The 6,527-nt window shown below is 44.9% G+C and overlaps 1 pseudogene across 1 annotated transcript; it reads right to left on the bottom strand.

The window, feature by feature from the left end:
- Positions 1 to 1,445: 1,445 nt before the first annotated feature.
- On the bottom strand, positions 1,446 to 1,814 carry LOC307062085 (cyclin-dependent kinase 2-associated protein 2-like; annotated as a pseudogene). Its single transcript has one exon. The product of its transcript is annotated as a cyclin-dependent kinase 2-associated protein 2-like (transcript).
- Positions 1,815 to 6,527: the final 4,713 nt, after the last annotated feature.

Here is a 6,527-nt window from a genome sequence, read left to right on the forward strand (position 1 = left end):
AAGGATTATAATCACTCACACCGGATGTCCAGCGTGATTCAGTGGGGGAAAGGAAAACCTGCTGATTGAGGGGAACTGCAGAGGGGAACCCAGCTGGCAGCAACTAGAATCTGACCCGTGAATGTGGCAGAGGGAAAGAGTGTGGCAAAGCACAGACTGGCTCACCAGGCTCTGTCCAGAAGTGACAGTGACATGGCCTTCCTTCCCATGTCATTGGCCAAAACTGCTAACATGGCCACTCCTGACTTCAGTGGAACACTGAAGTTCAATAATGCCCCAGGGAGAAGAAATGGCTATATTGCTGAACCGTGACATCATCTTAGCCCATCAACCAAAGGACAGACCACCAGTATAGAATTTCAAACTCTGTGGTGGATAATGAAACAACCTCTGAGTGCACCTGCTGGGTGGGTCCAGGGTGGAGGGAGCTTCCCTGGCGGAGGTTGCTTCTTGATGGTCCTCAAGCACAGTCATGGGGACTGTTCCCCAGAGGAAAAAGGAAACTGACTTGGATGGAGTGCCACCAGAGGGCTGGCAACTGTGCCAGACCTTCTCCATTCATATTCTCACCTAATCCTCATCTCAGCTGGATAGAAAGGATCTAACCTTCTACAGACAGAAAAAGCCAAGGCCCAGAGCAATTTGAAACGTGCCCATAGGGACACGGGATGTGGTAGAAATGGGATTCTGACTTCACGGGTGCCCACAAAACTAGATCTGCTATCAGAAAGATACAGGCTGGAGGAAAGACAACTCTCTCTCATGTGGCAAAGCAAAGCAGTGATTCCTCAGCTGAGCCCAGTGTTTCTGGGACAGAATCAGCCTCTAGTAGTGGGACAGGGATCCCTCTGAGGCCAGTGCAATTACTGCTGTCAAAGTGAAACTGTTTCCCCCACTATGGTTACAAATTTTCAGGATTTTAATCAAAGGACCAGTTCTTCAAATAAATGTAGGGAAAACTGTATTATTTTTATTTTAATGAATATCAAATTTTTTTTCCAAATTATCTTTTATTTATACAAAAAGGGCATATTTAGCAAAAGACTCACTGAGAAAAGAGTCACCATGGCCCAGGAGACAGGGCTGGGAGGCTACAGGCCTTCTGAGGCCCTGCTGCGGAGAAGGGGTCTGGGAAAAGTGGTGAGAAGTCCTGGGTAAGTGCTGAGCGGTGTGGGCCCCAGAAAGGAGGAAGCTCCAGTTGGACCAACACTGTTGACAGGTCATGGGTAGGATTCACAGTGACCTCGCTGCTAACTCCTTTGGGGGTTTCCAGTTAGCTGCCGACTGGAGTGAGAGCCGTCCACTGGTTCCTGGAGGGCACCCACCAAAGGACACAGGACAGGAAGCCCAGGATGGGAAGTGCAACTCGGGGTGAAGGCCAGGGAGAAGCAGGGGCTCTGCAGTGGCCCGGAAAGGTCCAGATGCTGAGGCGGAGTCGAGTCCTGTTACGTGCGGGCATTCCGCTCTGTCTGTCCCAGGCACTCTCTGACTAGGGCCCGGGCACGGATGATGCCTCTCTTCAGGTGCTCCATGGCGCTCTTGCTGCCAGCATAGGTCGGATGGGCCGGATCTCTTTGCCCAACTCCTCTATGACTGACAGCAGGTCAGTGTAAGTGCTCTGGGAGCCCTGGGCGCCAGGTGGTTTCACTGCCTGCACGTAGCCCATGGAGGGCGGTCCACAGTCGTTAAACAGTGGTCTGAAAGGGGCAGCGGCTCTGGCATCGAGCCGGCGATGGGACACTTCCGGCTATAGGGACAGGGGTGCCAGGCCTAGGGGTGCTGCTGGGGGCAGGGGCGATGGATTTGTAGGACATCCCCAACTCCTGGGTGCCGCAGAAATCTAGAGTGTCCCCAGATAAATGAAATAAATAATCTAGTTTAATGAAACGAAAAAACTCCAGCATTTTAGTAAAGAATACTTCCTATCTTCTTTGCAGGAAGCTCTCTGGTTTACATCATTAATGGTGTGTGGAAAGAAAATCTCTGGCTACATTTCAACTTCTAAACCATTGAACAATAAGCACCAATAATGCACATCAGAAGGTATCACTGGTGGAGAAACAAAGAGGGAAAAAAATCCGGGAAGCAGGAGAACAGAAAGCCTCCTGAAAAGTGGGTAACAAGCAGATAACTTTGTCAACACTGGCTCCAAAAGTGCTTACCTCACTCGGAAAGGGCACCAGAGCCCTCGATGCAAACACATCATGAAATTATGTCGATACGACGCTGCACTCAGCAGCTCTATCAGCAGGGCTCCAGCTGACTTCAAACGCCTCCCAAGAACACCATGAACTAATAACCACGAGTGCTGTCCAGGGTCAACCCTGAAACACCCCAGGACACAAACACTCAAAGCCCAAGAAGGATGTGATCTTTCAAAGAGTTTTGCAGAGGTCCAAGCCCTTCTAAGTGTATGCACGCCATAGAGACTAGATATTGGTTGTCCTGTAATCCTCAAACTGTCACTATTATAAAACAGCCAGTCTCCAAGAAATGTGTTGGCATTTATTATCAAACCCATTAGAGGTACTTTGGGAAAAGAAGAGATCTCACTAGCTGAGGACAAATGCCACAATAATATAGCATGGGGGTATCAGCAAACAACCATTTGTTTTTCTTCCAATCCTCGGGAGTGACTTGGGTTAAAATAATATAAACTTGGAGGCACTCATGTATATGGAACTAGTATAAATTAATCTCTAGGCCAACTGCCTGTAATATAGCCACTTGCTGTCTAAATTCTATTGAAATGATAAAAGCCAGCCTAACTTTAATTACTAGGGTATCTTTCTGTGTTTTCAATAAGATACATACATAAATCCTGAAACTCAACAAATAATAAAGCAAAAACAGCTAAATACACACATAGTTTTAGGGAATACTTGGAACTGGCTGATGATCCTATCATTAGCCTGTTAAAATCCACCAGCTCATCCTATAATTTTCCCTTTACTATGCTTTAAACTCTCTCTTTATTCTAGCGATGATGCTGAACACATGTATGTATCACAATATATCTCTCCATGTTTTCCAGATGGTATTTGATGAAATGGAAACAAAAGAAAGACAGAGCAAAGAAAATAGATGTTCTATACTTTGGTTCTTGAAACAGATTTTTCCTTGGTAGAGAAAAATATGAATCCGCCCAGCCAAGGCTAATGAAAAAGCCCAAGAAATATGGTTCATCTAGAAGTGACACCCACTGGACCCAGAGATTCAGGCTACTCTTTGGTCTTCAGCCAACTCTACAAACCAAAGGTGAAGATGTCCTTAACTCAGGTGTAAGTTATTACTAGTTTGGGCTGGAAGGAAATTGGCAATGGTTTAGGGGAGTGGTTTGGGGGTAACAAGACTCATCCCAGTATTTGCCCCCCACCTTGATCACCAAGTTCAAGGAGAAAGACATCCACAGTTACAGTAATTTCTATTTTTTAAGTCAGCATTTATAGACTCAAAGACCTTTAATAAATAAAATTACCGATTTCAAGTGCATCAGAAAAATATTCTAATGAGTCACTTGAGAAGTAAAAATACCAAGTTAGACCATGACTTTTCCAAAGTCACCTATAAGGATTTGAATTTTGTACAGCAGATAACCCTGTGAGGATGTTTATTTTCCTTTCAAGACATTTAAATATAAATACTTATGTCTTATAGATCTTTTGTGAAGAAAAACAGACCAAACTTCAAAGAAATAAATTACATGGATGGTAAGGAAGATCAAATCATTTTGAATAAGGAATAAATCTTGTACATAATCAATTTCTCTCATTTCCAATGGTCATTGCCATTTTGTCTAATTCACCCCCTGGAAATAAGTTGAGGCTACTTATAAGCCATAATGGACTGCAAATATGAGCGCCTATCTACCCTGCATTCACTCGTAGGGCTTGTCCTGATGGTCAGGGAGGAGAACCTCATGAGACCTCAGGAATATTTACTCAGCATCACCTGGCCATACCCTCCAACAAGGACACCTGGTCTTATCGATTGCAATCCCTTCACCCAAAAATGTCTCCTCATGTCATTTATCATCTCAAAAAAATGCCCAAAGAGGGGTGCAGGTGTCCCTATTCCAGTGAAACCATCTGCTACTGCAGTCACGTAAAGGGAGCAGTGACTGGGGCTCCCCACTTCGCCTGAATCCGTTTCTCCAAACCTTCAGCCTGAGCCCCGCCAGCATGTTGCTCAGCTCAGCCTTCCTAAGAGACACCATGGAATGTGAAACCTGAATTCACATTTCTCTGCATCATGAACGAGCTGCACAACTTAGATGAGCTACTAGGACAAGTTGAGCCTAGATTTTGTCATCTGAAAAATAGGATAATAATTCCTACCTTATAGGTTCTTCCGAACACTAAATGGGATAACATTTGTGAAAACACAAAGTAAGAAGTACCTGGCATATGACTGACGTGCAACAAATTCAACTTTCTTATTTTTAGTCAATGATACATAGTTTTCCAACGGTCCCCAGCTCTCTCTCTTACTGTCCTAATCTCTTTCAGGCTCTTTTAAAAAGTGTTCACAAGCAACTACTAGCATCATATGGTATCAGAGCTGGAAGGGTCCTCAGACATCACGCAATCTTGCTGGGATTTTTGCTATGCTTTTGCCCCACCCATACATCTCCTTCAGGGAGTGTCAAAACCACTCCTTTAAATGCTGATACGACATGTGCCTCTATTGTTTCATAATCTGAATAACCTCAAACATTAGCCGAGGTAAAGGAGCATGGACCATCAGCACAACCTTCCCATGTGGTTTCTTAGAGGGGAGCTGGTATTTATTGAATACCTACTATGCGCCGGGCACTCAACCTTTGTTATCCTGTTAACCATCACACCTTTTTAAGAAAGGTTGCGTATCTTCTGTTGTTTTGGTATATTTTGTACCTGTGGGAACACAGATGTCACGTGCTCAGTTAGTGACAGAGCCAGGTTCAAAGTCACATCTATATGACTCAAAGCCTGTGTTCTTTTCAGCTATCTTATGGCAGAGCAATGGCAAAAGCCACAACCACGAGGGGTAGAAAGATGAGCTCAGAAACAGAGAGGGAGATGAGGATTCTAAAGTAATAAAGGCAGCAACTGCCAATCGTAAGCACATGGGCAGTCGCCTTGGGGTCTATTGGTTCCAGGAAGCATTGGAGAGCATGGAACCCTTATTAGGAACCAAACCATCCACTGCGTGGAAAACAAATTCTGAACTTTGCTAACCCTGAACAGAATACCAAGGTACAGAGGAATAAACAAAAATACGTGAGACTTGAGAGAGAACATTTGCAGAATTGAATCCAGATTGGTTTGTATGAAGGGCATATACCAGGTACTGAGCTACTCTTGATGGATTCGAATCAATTCTCTTAGTGCTACGTGGTGGGGAGGAAAAGATGAAATGCTTTTTGAAAGCCCTTTGAAAAGGAAAAGGTTTATAAAATGCACCGATTCATTAATTTATTGAAGAGATCTCTAGATTGGGAATCAGAAAGACCTAAGGTTTAGTGTCAGTTTTGCCTCTCACTAGCTGTGTGACCTTGGTCGTGCCCTAAATTCTGTAGTCCTCCATTTCCCCAACAGAAAAATGAAGGGTCCCTTAGCAGTTTGTAAAATTTTGTCCCAGTTACTCACGTCATTGTATTCTCCAACCATTCCCTGCTGCCACAAAGAGTTGGTGGGTGACTGAAAGCCAGAGCTGAGGTTTGTTCCCTCGGCATTGTTCCAAGGAAGCTCTAAATTTGCACATTGTACAGAATCAGAAGCAAGCACACACAGAGAGAGAGAGAGAGAGAGAGAAAGACAGATGGCATCAGGCAAAGTTGCTAACCTTTAAAAAGATTCCAGTCTGGCTACCCCAGCAGTCTAGTGGCAGGAATCTGTGCCTAGAGGAGTTGAGACAGGTGAAGCTCTCCCAGGCTGCAGCGCCCAGACCCTGTCGATTCAGCAGCTTCACCCACTGCCCCTCAAAGAGCAGCCACGTGGCTCTCTAGCAACGGCCCCACCCACGTGGTCTCTGGGCAACAAGTCCGTAGAGGAAGCCCCTGCCTTCTCTTGTTGCGGACCATTAGAAACCAAGGAGTTTTGGTGAAAGTTGGGGAGTAAAAGGAGCCCCAAGTCTGAATTTGGTACAGACTTATTTTCTTTGTTTAGCAGAGTCCTGGTCTGTTGGTGGGTTTGAACGGTCTCTGTAGAGTCAGGGGATGGATAAACAGGTCGGACATCCTGTACCTCTACGAGCACCCTTTTCTGCAGAGTGCATCCCTCAACAGTCTGTACACTCCCACTGAGCAAAACCTTTTAGGAATTTGCCTCCAGGGAAGAATCCATGAAAAACTGGATCCTACAACCAGACAGACTGGATTTTTGTTACGAGTAGTATAGTGTCCCTATCCCCCTCCACCAAAGAAAAAGATATTTAACAGTCCTAACCCCCAGAACCTGTGGATGAGATATCACCTTACTTGGAAATCATCTTTGCAGATGTGATCAAATTAAGATGAAGTCATTAGGGTTGGTTTAATCCAATAT

Source organism: Hyperoodon ampullatus (genome assembly GCF_949752795.1).
Source record: "Hyperoodon ampullatus genome assembly, chromosome: 13".
Lineage (NCBI taxonomy): Eukaryota > Metazoa > Chordata > Mammalia > Artiodactyla > Ziphiidae > Hyperoodon > Hyperoodon ampullatus.